This window comes from Neolamprologus multifasciatus, chromosome 16, assembly GCF_963576455.1.
Source record: "Neolamprologus multifasciatus chromosome 16, fNeoMul1.2, whole genome shotgun sequence".
NCBI lineage: Eukaryota > Metazoa > Chordata > Actinopteri > Cichliformes > Cichlidae > Neolamprologus > Neolamprologus multifasciatus.
Genome location: NC_140454.1, coordinates 2,134,958 through 2,161,649, shown reverse-complemented (window position 1 = coordinate 2,161,649; position 26,692 = coordinate 2,134,958). Strand labels below are relative to the sequence as shown.

At 39.5% G+C, this 26,692-nt stretch overlaps 2 long non-coding RNA genes across 2 annotated transcripts in view; both read right to left on the bottom strand.

Moving 5' to 3' along the window:
- The window catches only part of LOC146499974 (uncharacterized), a 52,066-nt gene extending 48,314 nt beyond the window's left edge, over window positions 1-3,752 (bottom strand). The window contains exon 1 of the long non-coding RNA XR_014869993.1: window positions 561-3,752. This is a non-coding gene — a long non-coding RNA (uncharacterized LOC146499974). The remainder of the gene's footprint in view (window positions 1-560) is intronic.
- LOC146499972 (uncharacterized) overlaps window positions 1-26,692 on the bottom strand; it is a 233,805-nt gene that overhangs the window by 91,281 nt on the left and 115,832 nt on the right. The window lies entirely within an intron of this gene.

Here is a 26,692-nt window from a genome sequence, read left to right as displayed (position 1 = left end):
GTTTTAACCCAGCGGGCCTGATTAGGGATGCCGTGCAGGTGCGCAAACCCTCCCTGCATGGCACCGCAGACCACGCCCCACCACACTCTCTCCAAATGATATTGACCGAACCAGCAGCAAAAGAAGATCCAAACTACGCTTCACATAAACGTCGTCATGAACTCACTCTGACTTTTACTGTTTTGCTTCCACCACGATAAAATCACACTTCATGCACAGCTCTCTCTCTCTCTCTCTCTGTACTTCAAGAACAGTTTCCCGTCTATTCCCGAAATCTGTTTTCTGCATTATTCGCTTTCTTGTTACGCACAAGACTACAGTTATTTACAGGCTGTCGGCTGATGGTTTTTTTCCTTTTACTTACTTCCGAAAAGAAAACCTAATTTCTGCCGTTCAATACTGAACAAATTTAAACTTTTTAAAATTATGCAAAATGCAAAACGCCGTGTCTCTAATAAAACCGCTGTAACGTCAGAGGTGATGTTCATGTGTTGATTAATGGTTTTCTTTCGTTTGTGATGTACTGAAGAATATTTTTATAAAATCCAGGCCAGGAAAACCTTCATGTGTTTCTGTGTTTTATCTTCAGCTACTTTGACACAAAGGCCTCTGCTGTGACGCTCACACCTTTGATAAAGTCTTGCGTGGGTCAGCTTCCTTTTTATAGATACAAAAATATGTAAATGTACTGATCTGAATTATAATATTTCTGACTGTCAAAATTTCCCAGATTCAAATCGAATTGAATCGAATCGTGAATCGAGGATCGAAATCAGTGACGATACCCAGCCCTAATTGATACCCTATAAAGACTGTTACACATGCACCAGCAGGTCTCGCTGCCATTTTTTAAACATTTCCTTTCACTCTTGCTGCTATCCTTCCATCACACATTACCCCTGACACTCGTCTCCACCCGCTCCACCCTTGCTGCACTCTCTTCACTCTTTCCTGCACTTGCTTTGGATGATTGACCCAAGTATTTAAGCTCATCTCCCGTCATTACCTCTGCTCACACCCCCACCTGTTTCCCTCTCATTCACACACATGTATTCTGCTTTGCTGGAGATACTCTGTTGTCTGCAAACATCGTAGTCTACGGAGACTCCTGCCTGACCTCATCTGTCAAACTATCCATCACTACTGCAAACAAGAAGGTGCTCAGAGCTGATCCCTGATGTAATCCCACCCTCACCTTGAACCCATCAGTCACTCCTACCACACATCTCACCGCTGTCTTGTTGTCCTCATGTCCTGAACCATCCTCACATCTGTCTCTGGCACATCTGTCTCCCTCACGCAGTGCACAGTTCCTCTCCTGTCAGATGCTGCCTCCACACCAAAGACAAAGACACAGTGCAGCTCAAGTGACCTTCTCATGACACACTTCTTCTCTTATGTTAAAAAAGTCCGCTCTCCTCTCTCGCAGACGGCTTTATACCACATTCCACAGGAACGCCTTTCCACTCTTCATCGTCTTCATAGCTGCCCTCACTTCCTCCTCATTTATCCTACACTACTGTAATACTTCCTGAGTCTGTAAGTTTCCTCCATCTGTTGTTTCTTCATCTGCCAGCTCCTCAGAGAGCTTTTTTCATCTTTGGAACACGTTCGCTTCACTTGTTCGTGCATTTCCATTTCTTTCATCCTGCACTTGCTGCACATCCTTTCCAGCTCAATTCTTCTGCCAAGCGATGCAAGTTCTTTTCTTCTTCCTTAGTGTCCAGCCTCAGATACAACTCTTTCCTTTGCCACCTCTGCCTCCCGTGTACTTCCTTTATTCAATTCAATTCAATTCGATTTTATTTATATAGCGCCAAATCACAACAAAAGTCGCCTCAAGGCGCTTCATAGATACAGAGAAAAGCCCAACAATCATATGACCCCCTATGAGCAGCACTTTGGCGACAGTGGGAAGGAAAAACTCCCTTTTAACAGGAAGAAACCTCCAGCAGAACCAGGCTCAGGGAGGGGCGGGGCCATCTGCTGTGATTGGTTGGGGTGAGAGAAGGAAGACAGGATAAAGACATGCTGTGGAAGAGAGACAGAGGTTAATAACAGATATGATTCAATACAGAGAGGTCTGTTAACACATAGTGAGTGAGAAAGGTGACTGGAAAGGAAAAACTCAATGCATCATGGGAATCCCCCGGCAGCCTACATCTATTGCAGCATAACTAAGGGAGGATTCAGGGTCACCTGGTCCAGCCCTAACTATATGCTTTAGCAAAAAGGAAAGTTTGAAGCCTAATCTTGAAAGTAGAGATAGTGTCTGTCTCCTGAATCCAAACTGGAAGCTGGTTCCACAGAAGAGGGGCCTGAAAACTGAAGGCTCTCCCTCCCATTCTACTTTTAAATACTCTAGGAACAACAAGTAGGCCTGCAGAGCGAGAGCGAAGTGCTCTAATAGGGTGATATGGTACTACAAGGTCATTAAGATAAGATGGGGCCTGATTATTTAACCCTTTAAAGCCAGTCAGAGCGGGCACGCTCTGTTTTGCGTTACTATTTTTAAATCCCAGTAGCTCTGCAACCACGTGAGCTAGCGCAATAATTTTTTTTGCATATGAAACCGGAGGAGTTGTACTTACATCTTATGCCATCAGCTTGTCCTCGGTCACAGTTTCCTTCCACATATAGCTTTGCAAAAACTGCATAAAAAGCACTTGCAGCAACAAAAACATAATATTCCAGAAACACGCTTTGCCGATCCGATCAGCTGTTTGTAACACTTCCTACGGTGGAATAGACGTCAGAGCGATCTATCGCATGTCCGCCATGACCTGCCCGAAACCGGAAGTGACGTCATTTTCGCGGAAATGTAGTTTTTTACCATCAGGGCCTCATGAGCCTATACTGGTGTTTTTAAAAGTTATGTTTGACTTTATGACTTTCTGTGTGGTTTCTGGGATGCTTAGGACTCATATTGCACTGCTGGAAATAGTTTATTTTGATGCATATGCTGCTTTTTTGCAAATTTGCATTATAATATTTATTTTCGTTTTTCCTGCAGTGTATAAAAATTGGTGTATTTCAAAAATAAAACTATGAAGACACTCAAAATAAATTTCCTGTGGTGGGAAACTATTTTGTGCAACTTTTTTGTATTTACAGTTTTGAGGGATAAGCCTCTTAAATTTCTCTAACTAGAAATATATGTTAAAAAACAAAAACGATTTTCAATTTTTTGTAGTTTATTGCACTTTTTTGCAATTTATGTAATTACTATGCACTTAATGCAGACATATTATTAAAATCTGGGCTATAATGGTTGTATTGATGTATATCAACTTGAAATGCTCCCAAAAATGGCTCCACAGCATGTAAACATATAATATAAGCTCTGGCGGACTTGGTTCTATGGTAGGTCTTAAAGGGTTAAGACCTTGTATGTGAGGAGCAGGATTTATCTCCCTGACTATTTCATTTGTCTTCTTCCGCTGAGTAGTTTTCTCTACTTCCTTATTCAGTCATCAGCAACTCTCACGAACAACCCAAAGCCTGTCTCAAGTAAACCTAAAATAAACTGATACCAGAACCTGGTTTCGTAGTCATGGGTACAAACATCATCGTTCATACAGCAGCTGCAGTGGTGGAGATTTTCCTATGCTGTATTCCAGAAGTTGAAGATTATTGGGATTTTTACAATTTGGGTTTTGTTTGTTTGTTTGTTTGTTTTGCTATAATGCCATTATTTATTATAATACGGAGCTATTATTGTGTGCTGAGGTAATTTAACTTTCAGTGCTAAGGTCAGGGTCGGTGTGATTCCTGACATGATATATGAGCTTCGTAGCGCAGCTGGTTATGGAGGTTATTATTTGCTCTGATGATACACCTCCCTCATTGTGCGCTTAGATTCGCAGCACTCATAGATGGGAGCCAAACGCTCTTCTTATAGCAGGTTTTGCAATCCACCAGCTTTGCAACTTTTTAATAACATTTCATTCTGTGCAAGATGTGCAGTATTGAATAATGAACCAGTAGGTTTATCCAGGAAGATTAAACCTGCTGCCAGAAGCTGATAGCATTAACCAGTCACTAAAATGATGAATGACCTTCACATCTATCAGCCTTATTTAAAGAAAAAAAGAAAAAAAATGTGTGAGAGAAAATATTTAGAGACGACGTGATTAGCCGGGCTGGGAGAGTGAAACAATGGAGGACATGAGAGAGCTTTATTAGCATCATTAGCTGAGATTACTCTTGAAGGTCAGGTTTTGAACACGCTATCTACAGCTGAGAATAGCCAGTTTTGCTCACAGTGACCTTCCCTTCATCTTCACAGTAAGCCCCACTGATCTGTTGCTACACAGAGAAGTGTCTTTCACTGGTTTCTGACCGTTTAGCTGCTGATAACTTGCATTTCTGTGGAATGAGCTCTTCCAAACTACTATCAACAATATTTACCATTATTACTTTTGTAATAAATAACCATAACATGAAAGCTGCCTGTAGTTTTGTTTGTTTGGTTGTTTCTTTTTATAGTGCGTCACTTAAAAAGCAGCACGAGGTTCTGCAACGTTGTAAGATGTGATAATAAGTGATAATGCAGAGAGATGCATTGAGTTTTTCCTTTCCAGTCACCTTTCTCACTCACTATGTGTTAACAGACCTCTCTGCATTGAATCATATCTGTTATTAACCTCTGTCTCTCTTCCACAGCATGTCTTTATCCTGTCTTCCTTCTCTCACCCCAACCAATCACAGCAGATGGCCCCGCCCCTCCCTGAGCCTGGTTCTGCTGGAGGTTTCTTCCTGTTAAAAGGGAGTTTTTCCTTCCCACTGTCGCCAAAGTGCTTGCTCATAGGGGGTCATATGATTGTTGGGTTTTTCTCTGTATCTATGAAGCGCCTTGAGGCGACTTTTGTTGTGATTTGGCGCTATATAAATAAATTGAATTGCTGTGTGCCTGTAGCCACTCTAAAGTCACAGTTTCTTACAAAGGAACTCTAAGAGCTCACATAGGCCCACTGTATAGTGACTGTCAGTGTTTAGAGCTCCCACGTTTATGCATCATATTAGGCAAACAGAACTTTCTATTCGACCAGGAAATGCTTGCCATCCTTCCCAGCTTCTTGGCCCTTTTAACCCTGGAGAACCCATGGGGTCAAATTTGACCCCATGGGTTCTACAGGGTTAAGGAAATGTGAAGAACATATGTGCAACACTTCAAGAGCTCCCTATTAACCTGATTATTTACTACTTGATCTTAGAAATGAGAAGACGCACCTCTTCTTTGGCAGGATACAGCAATGACTTCATCTGAAAAAGTTCACATTCACAGGACTTTGGATATAATTTCTTTGTTTTCTTCTTAAATGTTAGATGGCAGAAAATCCCACATTTGCCTCCGCGGAGATGTGTTAAAAAATGCACATGTGAATTATTCCCTCTTGACTGAAGTGGTAACTCCAGTAATGAGTTAGTATATGCTGAAGGATTATGGCAGCCAGGCTATATTTTCTCCCCTCTAAATGAGTTTATCAGTGCATCAATCATAACTATTGTTTTCTCCCACATGAATGGAGCAGCAGTGCTAAACACTGTCCTCTGATCTCGTGCACACTGAATACACCTGCTCATACACTTTATGAATGTGTTTCTGTAACAACCAATTCAATGAATGCTCACCATATGATCAATATGTATTAGGTCTCATGGAGAGAAGGAGTGAACGGGTGTATTGGTGTATGAGGACTGTGACCCTTTTAATCACCTCGGACTCTATGTAAGTTTTCACAGGTTGTCCACTCACCAGTTTTCCACCTGTCTCCATTTGTCTTCCTCCAGGTCCCGATGTCACTAAAACAGCGAGAGTTGGCTGAACCTACTCTCCCCAAAACAGCCATCTGCCCCCCCCCCCCCCCCCCCCCCCGGCCTATGGGTCACCTTGAATTTAAAGGGCTGCAGAGCCAGATGCAACCAGGTGATCCGAGTGTTGGCATCGTATTTGCTCTCTCTTCAACCAGCTCATGTATACAACCGGGCGGTCGACCCCCCGTACCAGCCCTCTGTCTGAGGGGGGAAAGTTAGGTGTGTGCAGCCTCCTTCAACAGGATGTGATGGTTGTTGTTTTCTTCAGCTGCAGGCGTAGCAGGTGGTACCCCAAATATTTACCTCCCTCGATCCGACAGCACACTTCTTCAGGTGGGGTCATGAGCCTCTGCACGTGCTCCGCCCAGGTGTTACTGTGGATTATGATGTCATACAGATAGGCAGCAGCATATGCAGCAATAGGACACAGCACCTGGTACATGGACGCTGGATGATGCTGGTCGATATGGACTCTAAACTTTCATTGTTCCACATTTCTCATTTAACCCTTTAAAGCCGGTCAGAGCAGCACGCTCTGTTTTGTGTAACTATTTTTAAATCCCTGTAGCTCTGCAACCACGTGAGCTAGCGCAATAATTTTTTTTGCATATGAAACCGGAGGAGTTGTACTTACATCTTATGCCATCAGCTTGTCCTCGGTCACAGTTTCCTTCCACATATAGTTTTGCAAAAACTGCATAAAAAGCACTTGCAGCAACAAAAACATAATATTCCAGAAACACGCTTTGCCGATCCGATCAGCTGTTTGTAACACTTCCTACGTCCATCAGCGCGAACTATCGCATGTCCGCCATGACCTGCCCAAAACCGGAAGTGACGTCATTTTCTCGGAAATGTAGTTTTTTACCATCAGGGCCTCATGAGCCTATACTGGTGTTTTTAAAAGTTATCTTTGACTTTATGACTTTCTGTGTGGTTTCTGGGATGCTTAGGACTCATATTGCACTGCTGGAAATAGTTTATTTTGATGCATATGCTGCTTTTTTGCAAATTTGCATTATAATATTTATTTTCGTTTTTCCTGCAGTGTATAAAAATTGGTGTATTTCAAAAATAAAACTATGAAGACACTCAAAATAAATTTCCTGTGGTGGGAAACTATTTTGTGCAACTTTTTTGTATTTACAGTTTTGAGGGATAAGCCTCTTAAATTTCTCTAACTAGAAATATATGTTAAAAAAACAAAAACGATTTTACATTTTTTTGTAGTTTATTGCACTTTTTTGCAATTTATGTAATTACTATGCACTTAATGCAGACATATTATTGAAATCTGGGCTGTAATGGTTGTATTGATGTATAGCAACTTGAAATGCTCCCAAAAATGGCTCCACAGCATGTAAACATATAATATAAGCTCTGGTGGACTTGGTTCTATGGTAGGTCTTAAAGGGTTAAGCAATGACCTTCTCTGTTATTCTGTAATCTTTCTGAATCTTACTCATCATTGGAAAAATTATACAAACAGCCGAAGCTCTTCAAGAAACTCTTCCTTTACTCTGCGGCTCTTGTTGCAGCTTTGTTAAAAAATGGTAAAGTGCTTCTTTTAAAGCAGGTGTTAACTAATTATTTTCCAAAGAGCGATAAATCCAAGATGCCATAACACACTTATCAAAGTGTGGGCAAAGGTGTTAATATTTGCTCGTCGCTGCTCGAGGCTTATTTCAAGAAATGTGAGAAACCTCAAGAAAACAAATCTACGATTAAACTTTAGTAAATCAAAAAAGGCCAAAGGCTAAATAATAATCGCAGCTACAGCGTGAGCTGCTGTGATTACACACCTCGTTTCACACGCTCGTTCTGTCAGGTTTTTAGGGTAATAGCTGTCTCTGTCCACACGTCAAACAAAAGTCTGTTGTCACCTCACTCAGAGCAGGACTGTGAACGTAGCTCAGCAGCTTGTGATCGAGCCTGTCAGACTGTTGGCAGACAGACTGCTGCTCGCTGTTGTGTAAATATGTTTTTCATGTTTTTATAACATAAGTTATTTACATGTAGCTGTAGATGATATCAACATGTCGTGCTTCTCTAGTTCTGGCTGTTTCCTTTTCCTCCTCTATTCTCTCAGCACCTTGCAGGCATCAGGCAGTTATGCAGGCAGCCAATGCAAAGCAAGGCAATCCTTAGGGGAGTAAAAACTATGAATTTGTAAAGCTGGCCCTTTACCTTGGGAGACCACACAGACATATTTCACCAGTGTCATTCCCAGCGAGGTGAGCGACATTCATATCCACCCAGAGCTCCTTGTCAGTAATAGCTTCCTGAGGGACACATATGAAACAAACCCCACGGACATAGATAGTCCTCCTTTCACAAGTTCTGTCATCTTGTAAATTTTCACAAGTGTCAAAAGGCTAATAAAACAGATGCAAAATTTACACGCTGTGGGAAAACAAGAACACACATTTGAGTTGTTACCAGGAGCAAAAACCTGGAGTTCTGCTTTATAGGATCCCCTGAAATTCCCATGTCTACCTGCAGGGTCATTAATGTTGAGCAATCTGAAAACACTTTATTGTTTCAGGAAACAGTTTCTGAAAATCCAAAACCCCATTACAGTATCTAAACAAGGGGATGCTATTGATTCCTGTACATACATTTATTTAAGACCAAAAATGTACCTTATGTCCTGCAGGTGGTATTAGAAGAAAAGTAATTAGGATTTTACCATTTAAAAAAGTCCCTCACAAAGTGTAAACATGTTTATCAAAGTTCACCCAAACTTAATTCGAGACACCGGCGCTATATATCATCCAGAGAGCAGCGCGATATCACAGCTGAGAGGCAAGCTTTCAATTCCCTCCAGATGCAATCGCTCTTTTTTAATTAGGACCAGAGATTTTCATGGAAAAGCCTTATTGCACATCATTAAAGAAGAAACAACAGAAAGCAGTGTTCAATCTGCTCAAAGTGGAACAGGCAGCAGTGCAAGTGTCCACAGGACACAACCAGGCTCACAATGGTTATGAGAGACTTTGGTACTTTATGTCCAGAGTCTTAGGCTACGTTCACTCTGCAGGTCTTGATGCTCAATTCAGATTTTTTGATCAAATCTGATTTTTTTGTCTGCTCGTTCACACTACAAATAAAATGCGACAGCAAACGCGCTCTAGTGTGAACGCTCAAAGCGGCCGCATGCACAGAAGAAGACGTCACACACAACGCGCTCTGTTCAGACCCAGACCAATAAGTATTGTTTGACTGATGGACCTTAATATAAAGACTTCAGACTTTACGTTTCCCAATTTTTGCTTTAAGTTATTTTGTTATTTACATAATAATGTAAATAACCTAATAATGATCCTTATTGCTGTTTTAGAGGAGCGCTGCTTCAAAGGATAGTTGCAGATTTCTGTCAGAATCTGCAGATTATACAGAACAAATAAAATGTTCACGTTTCTCCAACGTTGTCTTCCCAACAGTTTCACTGGATGGTCAGGAAGCGTTCGCGATGTCTTCTCAGGCGCTGAGAGTTGGCGTCTGTCTTGTGTCAGTGACGTAAAAGATGGATTTAATGCGACATGACCATCAAACAGCAGCTTTCTAAAACATCAGATATGTATCGGATTCAGAACCACATGCGAAAGAAAAATCGGATTTGATGCGCTTTCGCCTGCAGTGTGAACGTAGCCTAATATGTGTTGCACTCACAGAGAGAATGCACGGGAACAGAAAAAAAAAAAAGATCTTCTCCACAATGTGATCAAATATGATTTCTGACTTTTCCAGGCTCAGTTTCTCAGGCAAAGCTTTACTTTCTTTATCTATGTGCTCTCCAGACGTCTCCAAATAGAGCTGAAATCGCCATGGGGCGATTGTGGCTCAAGAGTTGGGAGTTCATCTTGTAATTGGAAGGTTGCCAGTTCGAGCCCCGACTCGGACAGTCTTGGTCGTTGTGTCCTTGGGCAAGACACTTCACCTACCGCCTACTGGTGTTGGTCAGAGGGGCTGATGGCAGCCTCGCTTCTGTCAGTCTGCCCCAGGGCAGCTGTGGCTACAATGTAGCTGCCTCCACCAGTGTGTGAATGAATAGTGGAATTGTAAAGCGCTTTGAAGGCCCTGAAAAGCGCTATATAAATGCGATCCATTATTATTATTATTATTATTATAAAACGTAGATCTGCTGTCTCGACTTTAAAGCTGTTGTTCTGTATTGAACTCGACCATCTTACATTTCGGGCCTGTCCATCCTAAAAGTGTCCCGTCTTTAATCTTTGCACCAACTGGTGAGCTCACTGACCGAATCCATTATTCTTCTTCAAGCTTCATGATGTAACAGAATTATTCAGAGTGAAGTCACGTCTGTTTAAACCTCTGTTGCTGTTCTGAACATAAATCGTAGTCCACCTTTCCAAGCACCGTTAGTTTGTGGCGACTCTTTTGTTGAGTCATTGGAGATTGATTCAAAGACGTTCAGCAGACTGCTACCACAGCTTCAGCATGTATGTGACGGTGTATGGTTTATATAATGTGCCTGTTAAAGGTTGCCTGATGGTACCATCTCAAATCCTGTATGTAAAGATTAATATATGTTAACACGACGTCATTAATTCCAACCCTGATATGATTGGTCCACTCAGCCTCGTCATGCATGAGATGCCAATCAAAGGCTTTGAGTTGTTGGTGTTAAAGTTAGATGTGAGGAACTTTGCAGTGATAAAATCAAATATTTCTTTTCCTTGTAACTTAGAATTTTTTCCGCATGTTTAAATCTGAACAACTATTTAGTGTTTTTGAGAGTCATGGGAATACAGGCTGCTTTCCCATTGTAATGACGTCTCAGCCTCAGTTTTTCTCTGCAAAGCAGCTTGGAAGGAGGTACAGTTTTACACAGTAAGGAAGGATTTGCCTTAATTGGCTCCCAGTGAGTTTTGTAAAGACAGCAGCTGAACATGTACTTTGTCTGATTGGCTTCATTAGCGTAAAGGTCCGTTTGTGTCTGTGATGTGCTGTGGTGAGCACGGACGAGGTTTGTGGAACTTTTTTGAACTCTTCCTTGCATTGATGATGGTGAAAGTTAAAGAGCAGAGGTTGCATGAGAACAACAATGAAGTGCAGAATGGATGGTTGAGCAGTCAGGGACTCCAATACTCAATGACCCTGCTCAGTGTAACCTTACTGTCATCTGTGCTGAAGGGAAGCCTGTTCCTGCCGTTATTCAGGCTGCTGATGTGATTGTAAAAGAAGATGAAACCATTTTAGGAGGAACCCGCTCTACCACAGCTCAGGTGGTAGAGCGGGTCACCTACTCAAACCGGAAGGTCGGTGGTTCGATCCCAGGCTCCTTCAGTCTGCATGCCAAACATCCTTGGGCAAGATACTAACCCCATGCTGCTCTCCGATGCAGCCATCCATGTGAATGCGAGCACTGAAAACTTCAGATAAAGTGCTTGTGTGAATGGGTGTGAATGGGTGAATGCACGAGTTGTATAAAGCGCTCAGTGAGAGTAGAAAAGTGCTGTATAAGAACCAGTCTATCTACCATCTAAAGATAGAAAGTGAAGAAAGTAATCTAAGTCAGAAAATGATTGAAATGCGAAACAACAACAACACAAACCAGTGATAAGATTAAAGAAATGTACGACTTTATAACCCTGGATAAACACAAGCGATAGGTGGTCCACAATGTGTTTTACTTCGCTCAGTATTGAAATACTTTGTATATGGTTTATATGAGACTCCCAGCTTATCTTATCATCTAGTACAGTGGTTCTTAACCTGGGTTCGATCGAACCCTAGGGGTTCGGTGAGTCGGTCTCAGGGGTTCGGCAGAGCCTCTGCCGTGACATGCACGGCTCATTTTGTGCACCAGTAAAAACATATCTACGTCTTGAATTTGAAAAAAATCATATTTTATTTTTCACTAAAGAGGGGTTCAATGAATTTCCATATGAAACTGGTGGGGTTCGGTACCTCCAACAAGGTTAAGAACCACTGATCTAGTATCACACCAAGAAAACTGCTCAGGAACTCTTTCAGTTTCACACCATCTTTATGAATATGCACTTGTGAGTTTCTTTGGGAATTCCCAAATTAGACTGTTTTAGATTTACTTGGATTCAGTGATAACTCCTTTAGCTTTTTCACCCCAGAACAAACAGTATTTTTGGTTAATATAACAGATACCTTACAAATATCAATCATATAAATCTGTTATATCATCATCAGTTATATAAATAACCATTCTGGACCCAGTACAGAGCCCTGTGGAAACCTCAGGCAACGTCCAAGCATGATGAGGAAGTGCAGCACATCCGCCTGATCCCATGCTGTTCCAGTTTATTAGTTAATATGTCATAATTGATTGTGTCTCGAGGAACCATCCGGCTGCATGCTGTTTCTGATCTATAGCATTTATAATCTCCTCGATTGATTCGGTTAATGCCTGTCATGTTGATCTTTTCGATCTGAATCCATAATGACTGTCAGAGATTAATTTATTGTCATGGACCCGGCTCGGGAGGTCTCGGGGGGGGGGGTCCATGAGCAGTAGGGATTATTATTATTATTATTATTATTATTATTGTTATTATTATTATTGTTATTATTATCATCATTATTATCATTATTATTATTATTATTATTATCATTATTATTATTATCATCATTATTATTATTATTATTATTATTATTATTATTGTTGTTGTTGTTATTATTATTATTATTATTATTATTATTATTGTTATTATTATTATTATCATTATCATTATTATTATTATTATTATTATTATTATTATTATTAATAGTAGTAGTAGTAGTAGTATTATTATTATTATTATTGTTATTATTATTATTATTATTGTTATTATTATTATTATTATTGTTATTATTATTATTATCATCATTATTATCATTATTATTATTATTATTATTGTTATTATTATTATTATCATTATTATTATTATCATCATTAGTATTATTATTATTATTATTAGTATTATTATTATTATTGTTATTATTATTGTTATTATTATTATTATTATTGTTATTATTATTATCATTATTATTATTATCATCATTATTATTATTATTATTATTATTATTATTATTAATAGTAGTAGTAGTAGTATTATTATTATTATTATTATTGTTATTATTATTATTATTATTAATAGTAGTAGTAGTAGTAGTATTATTATTATTATTATTGTTATTATTATTATTATCATCATTATTATCATTATTATTATATTATTATTGTTATTATTATTATTATCATTATTATTATTATCATCATTAGTATTATTATTATTATTATTATTATTAGTATTATTATTATTATTGTTATTGTTATTGTTATTGTTATTGTTATTATTATTATTATTATTATTATTATTGTTATTATTATTATCATTATTATTATTATCATCATCATTATTATTATTATTATTATTATTATTATTATTATTATTATTATTATTATTATTTGGGGATGTGTGTTTTTCTGCACTACGCGTCTGTGTTCCACTTATATGTATAGGCAGGGTGTGGGTGTGTACATGTGTGGCTGGAGGACAGCCACATGCAGGCCTGATGGGTGTGGCCCTGCAGGAGGATTGGCCACACCTGAAGTTCCTGCCACACACCTGTTGGTGATCAGGGCTCGTCGGGGGAGCTACTTAGGAGAGTGTTGGAGCTCCCACCGGCGCGGGATCATTAAGCTAAGACTCCAAGTCAGTGTGTGTAGTATTAGGAAGTGCGGATCGTGTGTGCGCGCAGGTTCAGTGTTTAACGGCTGCTTCTGTTATTGTCCTGCAGGTGGAACGAGGGAGCAGAAGGGCAGCACGCACAGGGTGTGCAGAAACACAACTGCCGGGAGCACGAGCACGGACATCGGAGGGGAACACACACACGGGAGTCTAGGGAGCAAAGGGGATTTATTGTGCATCTGTTACCTTCACTGTAAATAAAGTGCACTGTTTGCATCGCAGAACCATGCGTTTTGGGTCCCCCATATCCCCACGGTCTGCCAGCCAGACCGTGACACTTATATTTAAGAATCTGTCTAATCGTTTATTAAACAGGTTTTCTAGGATTTTGGAGAATCGTGGCGGTAAAGAAACAGGCCTGTAATTTGTGAAGTGGCGTCGAACCCCAGTTTCATACAGCAGCACGACTTTAGCTGTTGTAATCGTGTAATGTTGCTGATCTATGTTAGCGGTTCTGCGATTCCTTCTGTGACCTTCTTGATAATTTTCACATCAGTGTTTGTTTTGTATTTACAATATCAATAATTTCTGCTGTGGGAACATTGAGTCGGGCTTTCTGTCCATCAGACTTCACTGCAGTCTCCACACGACTCAGGAAACCTTTCTGCCAGATTTGCATGTTGAGTGGAGGATCGGGTCAGCAGGCAACGACTGAAGCAATGCTGGCCACAAAAAGAGAGACTACCTCATCTATCACAGATACTTATTGGTATATTTACTGGATGTGAATATCATAAAATATGTCAGATGCCAGCTTATCTTATCTCAGGCTCCAGCCTACATTTGATAACATGTAAAATAAAGGTGCTTCTTCAGCTTTTATGTTTCACCTCTGATCAGTGATCTGAATAATAATCTGCAGAGTCTGTTCACACCTTTCTAACACATATTCTGTATATTCTATGTGCGTTTTTCCACAGTATGTGCTACACTTGCAGCTACTTTCTTCCTTTGCTCCAGTAAAACAGTGTACTGAGCTACTGTGGGATGAATAAATGTTGTGAAGCTGGTAGGTCATGGTCCTTGATATTTTAGTTTCTTTTTTGTTCCCTCGTATAACGATTCATTCAGACAAGAACGAGAGTCAGACATCATAACGAGATGTTCAGTCTCATCTGGAACGCAGGTGTTTTTGCTGTTTACCAATCAGAGATGTTTACATCACCTATGCAATCAGATTTGGTATTTTTCTACGTAAAGAAACTTGCAGCTGTTATAAAGAATGTGTTTACTGTTTGATATAAACCACAGAGACTCTGTGATATCCTCTCGGCCTTCGGCATGCAGCTACACCCCTCTTCACCTTGTGGGATTTTATTTGTTTTGTATGTTATATTCTGCGGGTTTAGATCTTTGAAACGCTGCAAGATCCTGCTGCTCTCCCCTCGAGGTTTCCAGGGGTCATAGAGGCAGTGGAGCGTCCCCTCTGATCCAGGAAGGCAGCTCACCATAGGGATCTGACAGCCTGACCTGCCTGGCAGCAGTGATAGATACACTGGGACTAGTACGACCCCTCTGGCTGACATCCACGAGCTCGCTGATCGCTCACTGATGGCCCCGGTCATCGTCTCTGGGTCGAGGAGCAGGTCTGGGAATAGCGAGGCTGCTGCAGTATATTGTGGCCTCATTTCTGATTCCTTGATCTAAGAGCTTTGTGTGCTAGAAAACTGTGTATGCTGTGAGATTGTCTTATGGCCAAACGCTGAAGTAAAGGAGTCGGACCTGAAAACTAAAGAAGAAACTGGTCAGTCTTGAATTTATTTGTACGAATAAATAATTTTATTCGTACTTTTCTTTTCTTTTCTTTTATTATTATAAAATAAAATAATATTTTATAATATTATTTTATGCACTTTTATTTTATTTATTTTATTAATTTTTATTTTACGAATAAAAATTATTTTATTCGTAATTTTATTTAATTTTATTTTATTATTATAAAATAAAATAATATTTTATAATATTATTTTATGCACTTTTATTTTATTTATTTTATTAATTTTTATTTTACGAATAAAAATTATTTTATTTGTAATTTTATTTTATTTTATTTTATTATTATAAAATAAAATAATATTTTATAATATTATTTTATGCACTTTTATATTATTTATTTTATTAATTTTTATTTTACGAATAAAAATTATTTTATTCGTAATTTTATTTTATTTTATTTTATTATTATAAAATAAAATAATATTTTGTAATATTATTTTATGCACTTTTATTTTATTAATTTTTATTTTACGAATAAAAATTATTTTATTCGTAATTTTATTTAATTTTATTATTATAAAATAAAATAATATTTTATAATATTATTTTATGCACTTTTATTTTATTTATTTTATTAATTTTTATTTTACGAATAAAAATTATTTTATTCGTAATTTTATTAAATAAATTTGCCGTTTCAAATCACCGAAAACTGAGATTTTTTTTAAACTCCTTTTTTGCGTTTACGTGTGGACGAGGAATACAGAGTTCGTCACGTCAAAGGTCTGTGCCTTTTTCACGCCACGCTGTGGCCTCGTTATTGTTTACATGAGATGAACTGCAGAATGGCAGATAGAGACAAAATACTGTTAATCTGACTGTCTGCAGGTTTTACACGCAGTTACTGTCCCTCCATTTACAAAGGCAGAGGCGTCACGCTGTGATTATTTTACATGTAGTTGTTTTTTTCCTGTGTAATAATATTCAACATTGCTATCAATGCATTTTTCAAAAAATGCCTCTCTGTGCAAAACGGGTTCAAAAACATAAACAGATTCTGTTTGTCTGTGATTTGAAGCGCTCAGCGCTGCTGCTGATGCAGGGGGAACTAATCCTGCAGGGAGACCGACCTCGGCACTTGTGCAGGTGAAAGCAAAGGGAACGTAGCAGTCCCCCAGACCAAGGAAGAAATAGAGAAAGCCTCGACGGGTGCAGTGATTTTTACTTTGAGATTCACTTTGAGGTGCAGCCAATGCACCGTGAAAACTAAACAGAAACACAAAATACATTTTCTTAGACGCTTATTACAAATATGAACTCAAATAAAGCAGAAAATACAACAAAATATCAACTAAGCAATCAAATACAACTTAAAACATGCACCTCGCTCCGCATTCCAAGGGCCGCAAATTGTTAATTTCGCTAGAGTCTGGTATCACGCTGCTTCACGCTTCATCGAGAGCTGCCTACTGGGACACGTGCGTCACAAAAACCGGTCCGAGCTGGAAGTGCAGCTTGCCGCTATCTAAGCAACAGAGCCCTCTACTGGACACTACGCATAGCTGTTCAGGATTAGATCAATAAACAAAACTGGACCTTTACAGGGAAGATTTGCTTCAGCATATTTTCTAGTCTTTGGCTCAGAATGAAGTTGGTTTGGAAACATATTCAGCGATGCTGCATGTCCAACTTTGTGTTTGTGTGGGCGCCGTGCTAGCAGTGTCCAAGCGTTCTTTCTTTCCTTTTTTTCAAGCGCCCCCCCTGCAATCGCCCCCCCCCCCCCACACACACACTTTGGGAGCCGCTGGTTTATAGTGCCCACAGTGTAACTGGGTCACTGTTAGCAAGCACCAGCTTTGTTGGATCTCTAATCATCACCTACATACACTCCAGTGTTTCCTGTTGCTTCTGTGTTTCAGTGGCGTTATTGGCACAAGAAGCCAGTAACATTTCTTGCACTGTGTCAAACACATACGTTCTCTGATTATGACTAGAGACGGCACGATACCACTTTTTAATGTCCGATACCGATTCCGATATCATAAATTTGGATATTTGCCGATACCGATATGAATCTGATATAGTGTTTGTAATCAATAAAACTGTTTTTATAAATATTTTGCTGCATTTTGTGTAAGTTCATACTCAAGAGACTTAAGCTATTCAGATATATCTGTATGCAAAAAATCAACTCCACCCAAAAGCTTCCTGGATTTTCCCCCGTGTGATTCCCGTGTGGCAGTGTCGGAGTGTGAGCCTGTGATCGTGTGAGTGGATAATCTCAAGAACGCGTGCTTTCCCCTGGAGACCCCTTCTCCCCCCACTCAGCTGTATATAGCACCCCCCTGCACATTCTTGTATATACACCTGGTGAATTGTAAATAAACCCTTCTTGTGAGCATCAGAACCGGAGTCCTGCGCTTTAGTCCTCCTCCAAACCGTAACAATATGCAAAAAAAAACACTCCACCCAAAACATTTCATAGTTCAGCAACACTGATCAATCTAATAAATTTAAACCTACTCCCTATTCTGGTATTTTAAAGAGTACTTACCTACCTAACTAATAGGGTTGCCAGCTCCCAGCAAAAATATTAGGGAACCACCCCCCGCCCTTAATCGATGTAATCAACTTTAATTTAATGCACAAATGCACAGAAATCAATTATTTTTCTACAATAATTAAACAGATTCAACATCTTTCTTCAACAGAACTGAAGACTGCACAGATGGTTCCCAAAGGACAAAGTACTACAGCTTACTGGGGTATATTAGACTTATTAGTTACTCTATACAATAATGGATTTCTATACATTTAATCAGGTGATCACTTTTGTCGTAAGATTCAATTATTTATTCAAAGTTTTTAAATGAGAATAAGAAAAAAAAATATGTCTTTGTGCCCCCCTCTCCCTGTTAATGCCCAACCTGGCCCCCTGGTAACACTTTGCTAGACCCGCCCCTGCACAGTTACCAGCTGTCAGCTATTAAAGGATCCTGGTGTTTGGGTTCACAGCAAGAAGGTCCTGAGCTCAAACGTTGATGCCTCGTGACCTGTAATGATGTGGAAAACTAATCTCAAGTTCATATCAGACAAACTTCTCCACTATGATGCATTATTCATTGACCGGCCTTCTAAAAACCTTCCCTCAGCTTCATACTGACAGAATTTTGAATTGGGAGAAAACATGTCAGGCCACATTTTGGAAAATTCTTCTGAGGATCTTTAAAAACTGATTTTAAAATTTCCCGCAAACAAAGTGATTCCTGAATCTTTTTCATGCTCCATCACTGTCAGATCGTCTTTGCAAAATACCCGTCATCACCTTTGTGGATGTGGGATTCGTGAAATGTGCTTGTTAGCTATGAAACACTAAAACTTTCATATCTCATTTTAAATTTACTTAATTGCCCAATTTGAACTGCACAGCACGGACCGGTCCTAAGTTCATTTTCTGTTCTTTTGTTAATTATTCATTATTCACGCTCTTAGCTGAACTGAATGCATGACCTGTGTTCTATAAATAAGATTATTATTACTGTAATTATAAGAATTAAATTATAGCTCAGCTTCGTCTCCACAGACAGACCTGCCTCCATCTCCTTCCCCCTCCTCTCTATCTTCTTTGTCCCCTTGACAACCACTTTCCACTCTGTGGGACAAAGTGAAAATGATTGAAAAGTCAACAGTAGCTTTCTCCTGCGTGTATTCAGGCATACTGGACACCCACCGGTCAGTCAAAAGCTTTGTTCTGCACAAACCTCCCACCTGCTGTCAGTGCGAGAAAGACTCGGAAAATATCATAAGAAATGATACACGGACTGCCGAACACTGAGGGAAACACTCCTCACACCACCGGAACAAGAGGCCGAAGACACTGCAGTGTGTTTGTTGCACACCTCGTTTCACACGTGCACAAGCTAAGCTTTGATTTATTAACTCAATACAAGGCATTCAGTCCTTATTCCACTCAGGAGTCAGGGAGAATAACTGGGACATACTGGAATTAAAGTGCAATTTTATTCATATTAATAAGCTGTGTTGGTCAAGTTACTTATTTTCAAAAGTAATTAATTACTTAGTTACTTTTTAAAAACACGATTTACAACCTGAATAGGTGATAAAGTGATAGATCTTTCAGCCCAATTCTACTTTTTCTGCATAATCATCATACAAAATGTAATCAAATGAAAAAGTCTCTTTTTAAAACTTGTTTTATTAGTTTTAATCTTTTAACTTTATGCATCAAGCAAAAATTTAATTATCTGCAACATTCTCTGACTGGAAGAAATTAGTTTAACATTTAAACCTATTTTCTGCACATTCCAGCACATAAAATAAAATATTTTTTGTGTTTACACTCAGTCTTTCAAATAGATGCAAGTAAAACACAGCAGAAAATAAATAAAGTCAAAGACTAGCGGTCCTGTTGCTCTATTTTCACCTGTAAAGCAGGAGTGGGGTAGGCGGAGGGTTACCCTGGTGCAGGTGTGCAGCGGTCAGTGGAAGAATCCGCGAGGTTCTCTGTGAGTTTCCCATTACGTCGTAGCTACTCGGTGCTTGTTTGGAAGTTTAGGGGTTTTTTTCGCTGTAAAAAGAAGTTTTCTTCCCACGCACAACGGACACTAATGTTTTTGTCACTTTTTATGGAATCAAACTCAAAGTAAGGTCAGTACTTCCACGCTTTAAACGCTGCACGCTCATACTCTCTCTGCACTCGATATATGATCCATTGTTGATCTGCACACAGCTGTTGTCACGAACGTCGCACTCGCTTACGTCACTGTCATGAGACATTCTCACAAAAAAATCACGGTTTTAGTAACGCAGTAACGCAGCGTTCCTACGGGAAAGTAACGGTAATCTAATTACTGTTTTTGCAATAGTAATCCCTTACTTTACTCGTTACTTGAAAAAGTAATCAAATTACAGTAACGTGTTACTGCCCATCTCTGTTAATAAGTAACTAAAAATGAGTGCAAACTGCAAAAATACTCAGAGCTTAATGAGGATTGTTGTGACTAATAATGTTTCACTTGTGTTTAAATGACAGTGAAAGATTAACTGATGAAGAGCGTCGTCATCTGTAGCGGTCGCATGAGTCAGCGCTCTGCAGCTCGATCCACTCAAAGAAAAGTCACTGAACATTTCAATATAATCAATATAATGTATTTGTATTAATGCCTGGTGTGACAAGAGTGATGGTTTCATGTCACGGTGGTACAACGATGACGATGATGAGAAACTGGTGACTGCACAAGCGTTAGCTGGGAACTGCCTCTGCTAAACGCTGCAAGTGTAACAAGAAGCAAATTCCGCCTCCAACCAAAATAAAGAAATAAATAAATGAAGTAGAAATGTAAAGCGTGGTGTTTAATGGCAGCTGCCATAGAGTGAGACGGTGAGAATATGAGCAACACAAACAATCAATAAAACTGCAGACAGGAAGCAGCCTGAGCAAGAAGCGCTCTGGGCAGGTGTGAAGGTCTCATTCTCAGCTGCTGCCGTATTTATTCCCCGTCTGACATCACATCAGCCATGCTGCTGCCTGCTCTAATTCTCACTCCCCTCATGCTGGAAGACACCCAAAGCTTTACTACCCAGCAAAGCAGATGTGGAAGCAGACTCTGGCAAATAAACTGCAGAAATGAATTTAACACCCACACGGCATCGGCACCTGATATGAATTTATTAGCTGCGCTTACAGTAGCGTCACTGCAAACCTCGGTTTAAAAGTATGTCAACAGAGCCGGTGCATTTAGCTTCATGCATGTTACTGATGAGAAGAATGACTTTTGTCCCCGACTCGATCCCTGAACATCTAATAACACTGACGCTCGTGCTACAAGTCTTTAGGGAGAGCTGCTGTTAGCATGGGTGGGTAATTCCTTAATGGACTGTAGAAAGAGCAGATTAATTCATTGACATGCCTCACTCGGCCTCTTAAATTCAATTATCCCCTCTCTTGAATTAAATTATCACCTGCTTGTCAGGACAGATGTGCTGCTTGGAGCAGTGATGGGATGGATCAGCAAAGATGTGCTGTTTGTGGCCCCACACTTTGGAGACATTTTCATTTGCTTGGTTTGGACAATATTTGCTTAAGTTGAGGGGCCATCGAGATTTCCTGCATAATTAGCCCCTTGTAATGAAGGCTATTTATTACAGAGATGACATTTACATTTAGTCATTTTCAGCCACGGAGCACCATAAAGATTGGCATTTGAGCACCTGTTATTCTTGTGGCAATGATGGAGTGGAGCCATTTGTCTGCAGGGACAGATCCCTGTGTCAGCCTCCACCAGGACTCATATCCTCTCTGAACTGGTTTCCATGCATTCTGGGTAACGAACAATTCCTGAAAGGAGTTTGACGTTATCTCTTTTTTCACACAGTGCTTCAAAACAACAGGTTTACTTACTGTATGTTGAAGTAACAATGCATATAATTATCCCAGGAGACGATACTTCAGCGGTGCTCAACCTTCGGGCCACGGACTGTGAGTCATGTGATACCGGCGAGTGAGAGTTGAGACTCGGGTAATTTATGGTTTTTGTCGTTGTTTTCTTTTAATCCTTTTTATCGTAAACTCGGTTTCCCTGGGTCTTTCCCCGCGTGTTATGAATAAATCTTCTTTTTTGGCACTGGTACTGGTTTTATTTTGTTGTATTTATCCACAACACCTTAAAGGCCGGAGTAAATAATGAATACATTTCACAGACTTCCTGACACTCTAGTAAACTCTGTCTGCTGTTCCAGAGAGTGAACTAACTTTACAATCTTAACGTTTTATTTACCAAAAATGAAGTTGACGTTGCTGCTGACAGTCTCCTGTTTCTGTTTGCAAAGCTAGCAATCCATCATGTCAGCTAAAATCATGGCTTCACAGCATCGGCAATAATAGAAACTAGGGATGCAACGATACCAACTTTTACAAACCGATACGATACCGATACTTGGATCTGAGTACTTGCCGATACTGAGTACAAAAACCGATACTTCTACCACACACACACACACACACAAATACAATGAATTGGAAGACAGGTTTTATTTTATTCTCTACCGATAAAAAATAAAATCTTAATAAAAATGACCACAAAAAAATTTCAAGTGAAAAATAAGCACTTCTGTTAAATTATTGCAGAGTCTCCACATTGTAATTTAACAAAATATCACTGAACTATTGGCACTGTCTCGAGCTTTCAGAATAATAAATAAACACTTCTGTTTATTTATTATATTTCATATCGCAGCTCGAGTATGCTGAGAAGACGGTGCAATCCTATGTTTTCCACGACCGGCATTGGCTGGTCATCCAGAGCGATAAAATGAGTCAGAGCCTCTGTTATTTTAACTGCCCGTGGATTTTCTCTTGACATTTCTCATCGCTTTTCCAAAACCTGAGTTAAAGTTGGCTGTTCCACACTGCTGACATTTTGTTTAGCCTAGCTACAGCAGCCTCCAGTTTCTCTTTTTTATCTGGAGCCGCCAGTCTCACTCGCCTAACCCTGTGCCTGTTTAGCGCGGGATGTCCCCCTAGTGGCCAATCTAAAAAACTACAACAGAAATGACAAGCCACCCTCTGATTAATGAAATAAGTTGGTATCGGTTCATGGTATCGGTTAACTTTTACGAGTATGAGTACACACACATTTTACAGTATCAGCCCCGATACCAGTATCGGTATCGGGTATCGGTGCATCCCTAATAGAAACGTGACAATCTTCCCTTAAATTCTTCTTTATAAGAGAACTGTTTATCTATCAGCAGTTAATAATTAACCTGATATTTATATATATGCTTTTTTTCCATGTGGTGATAGTGACTGGCTGGGAATCCCCCATTTGTAACATTCCAATAACCAGTATGAATTTCAAAGTTGTCATAAATATATTTCCAGCCTCAGCTTCCAAACACAGCCGTGGCAAAAAGGTTGATATAAACACATAAAAAAGAGACGTTGCGAGCAGGAAATGACTTGCCACACTATCTGCCCCACACTGATGATTTATGTCCCAGGATATCGCTGAGCCACACAATGAATCTTCATTTGATGGAGGCCTCCATGACTCTCCAGTGTTTTACGGGCACACGAGTGTGCTGGGGGCTGGGAGAGTGCTGGTCTGCAGCCAGGCTTGTACGAGCACAGAGAAACAGGTCCTGGAGTTACTTTGTTTTTTGTATTCTTTTAAGTCAACCCATGTATGTCTGTTTAAATCTGCTCATGCATATTAAATTACCCATGTCCTGAGAGATTTCACAGTTTGTTTTTTATATGTGCGTCACTCACGTTCACTATATGAAAAAGCAGCTGTTGTTAAGGGAACAAGATCAGCAGTGAAAACTGTTTCCTTTCACTATTCTTTACCTGAAAACTCAATAACAGTATCTGCTGTTGTAGGTCAGACGGAGTCAGTGTAATATGTCTGCTTTAACGTAATGTTGTTATGGCACACTAAACATAACTCACAGCTTCCTGTCAGGTAGAAAAACAAAGTTTGAGAGGACAAAGTGTTCGAGCGGTGAACAACCTGCTGTGTTTATGTTAAGTGCAGTGTTGGGAAAGTTACTTTTAAAATGTATTCCACTACAGATTACAGATTACATTCACGTTACTCGATGACAGTAACGTATTCTGAATACTTTGGATTACTTGATATATTGTCATGCGTTTTACAACTACATGAATGTGATTTATTACTATTACTGAAGGCTACTCAGCACTGAGCTAACATGGTTAGATGGTGTTAGCTGAGTTCATAGACTGTTAGACTTGATCACATTAACAACCCGCTCGCTGCAAATGTGCAGTTCTGAAAGCACCACGATTATTAAATCTTAATATAAACGAGTAACATTAAGTCCAACTGTTTCTGTATCAGTCATATGTTTTCTTTTTGTCTGCTTTCAGAACTGCACGTCATTATTTGCAGCTAGCAGGTTGTAATGCAGCCTTGAGTAATAGTAATAAACATAACCCAGGTAGCTAGCACAACTAAAACAAGCTAGCTTTAGCAGGCTAACGTTAGCTTTAAATAAAGAAGCTACTTCCAGATGTTTCTTTAGGTTGGAGTCTTTGTACACCGAGAGCAGTTTGGTTGCTGGCAAACAGAGTTTGCATTGAACAGTCAGATTTTGTGGTGTTGGGCTTAATAAGTAAGAAATGCATTGCTGTCCATGCACTGCTGGCTCTGTTGTGCTGGCTCTGGGTCCATTGTGTAACTGACGCCACCAACATTAACACGACGCTTACATTAGAGCCTCTTACTGTGTGTTTTGTTTGGGTTTCCGGCAATGCGTTACCAAAATTAGAGAGGGGATAGCCTAACATATGAAACGCTAAAAGACCGCAGTGTAATCCATTTATTTCAACAAAGTAACTGTATTTTAATTTTCACCTATCTAAATGGTAACTGTAAGAGGTTACAGTTACTCATATCTTGTATTTTAAATACGTAACACTGGCACATGTGTTCCATTACTTTCCAACACTAGTTAAGTGATAAGAGTAACAGGCTGAGCTGGAGCAGGAGCGGACAATGTGATGGATAAATAATACTTCTTATATTACTGAGTTTTTTTCTTTAAAGAAGTCAATTTTCACAGTCGTTCACAATAATCTTCAGGTGGAGCAGGAGTTTTTGTAACCAGGTATGAAACACACTCAGCTTTAATGGAGTTGTTGAAATAGATTAAAAGATTTTTAAATGAAGGAGATAAACATGTAAACAGGTTTTCCTCTACAGGCACTCAGCTGTTTGACAAGAATGCTTTAAGCAGAACATCGTTTATCTGAGGTGAGGATGTAGAAACAGGCGCTAATCTCAATTTAACAGGAAAGATTTCATTTAAAATTAAAAGATCAACACTAGCTTAAAAGGACATGAATAAATTAAAATTTACGACGTGAGAGCTCGCCACGCGGTGAACAGGAGACAGAAGAATATTTATAGTGATGTTAAAAAAATAAAGTGATGATCAGAAGTAAAAATGTCCACAAAACAAATTATTGTTTATTTATATGCTTTGTTGTGACACATGGTGTTGATAAAACCTCGGGCAGACTGGAGCCTGACTCCAAGTAACCAGGAACCAATCGTGTGGCACAAAAATGACCCATTTCTAGGTCACTGTTACTATTTTGACCAATGTTGTTGTAATATGTGGGCATGTGTTAACTAGCAAGTGCACAGTGGTGCTTCTTAGTGATGTTGTGGAATGCATAAAGTAATGTAATGAGAATAATAAATTTTCTGTGGTTCATACGTAATGTAATACATGTAGTAGCAACATGCTAATTACTTAGTTAAGTGAATCTGAGATTTAATTTAACTTCCTGTCTTTTAAATTGTATCCAGAACGTTCTCTATAAACTGCAATGAGCCCAGATAGTGAGAGCCAAGCATATTAGAAACAATCTCAGAAGAACAAGGACAGCTGTGCTCGTTCAAATTACAAAGGAGGTTTCCGAGAGGAGGACCGGCTACGCTGATGAAAAATTCACAGCCTGTGGCTTCAGCACATTCGCGGCTGCTAAGTCTGCTGCTGGTGGGGAGACTGACAGCTCTGCCTCTTTGACTGTGGATCTCGCCCTGTTTGGCTGAGCGCTTATATAAGATGGTAAGTCAGGAGTGAAGCCTTTGCTCTCTGAAAGCTTTAGATTTGCTTTGAATTCAGACCGTTGAAAAGCTTTCAGCATAACATTATCTTCTAATAAAAGAAAGAAACACAGTAAAAAAACAACCTAATATGAAGAGAAAGCTACATTAACAGGAACTGCTTTGGAATTAAGTTTGGGGTTTTTTTTAATGTAGAGGAGAAATATTTAGTGTGATTGTGTAAATGACTCAGTCGGTACAAGTGTCCTTGGACTGGCTGCGAAGGAATCATAAGAGAGTGTCGTCATCATTAGCATGCATGTGGGGAAAAGCTTTTGTATGTGGAGTGACCATGGTTGCTAGGCAGTCTGGGATAATGTCACTATATAAGTAAGTTATAGTTTTCCATTCATTTCACCATCAGCTTTCAAAAGAGACTGAACAATAGTGAACAGCAGCGACTGTGGGCTCAGTGTTTACCAGCCGGAGAAATATCAGACAGATGTACTGAAGTCTGTGACCTGCAGGGGTGCAGGGACACTCAAACACATCACAGCCTTTTCTTTTGTGTTAAAGAAAATCTATGAAGTAACCAAAAGCCTCGTCAACCTCAGATGTTATTTCTATGCACATGTGACAAAAACAGATTGTTTAAAATGTTTTTTAAATTCAGACAACAGCAAAAACCTGTCTGGTGGTGATTCTGCTGAAACGAGCACAGGTAAAATGAGCTCAGACTATGGTGCAGCAAAGGGTCCTGCTCAGCTCGGACTGAGCAATGCTCATTACCGTCACATCCCAGCAAACGTGCATGAAATATCGATGTTT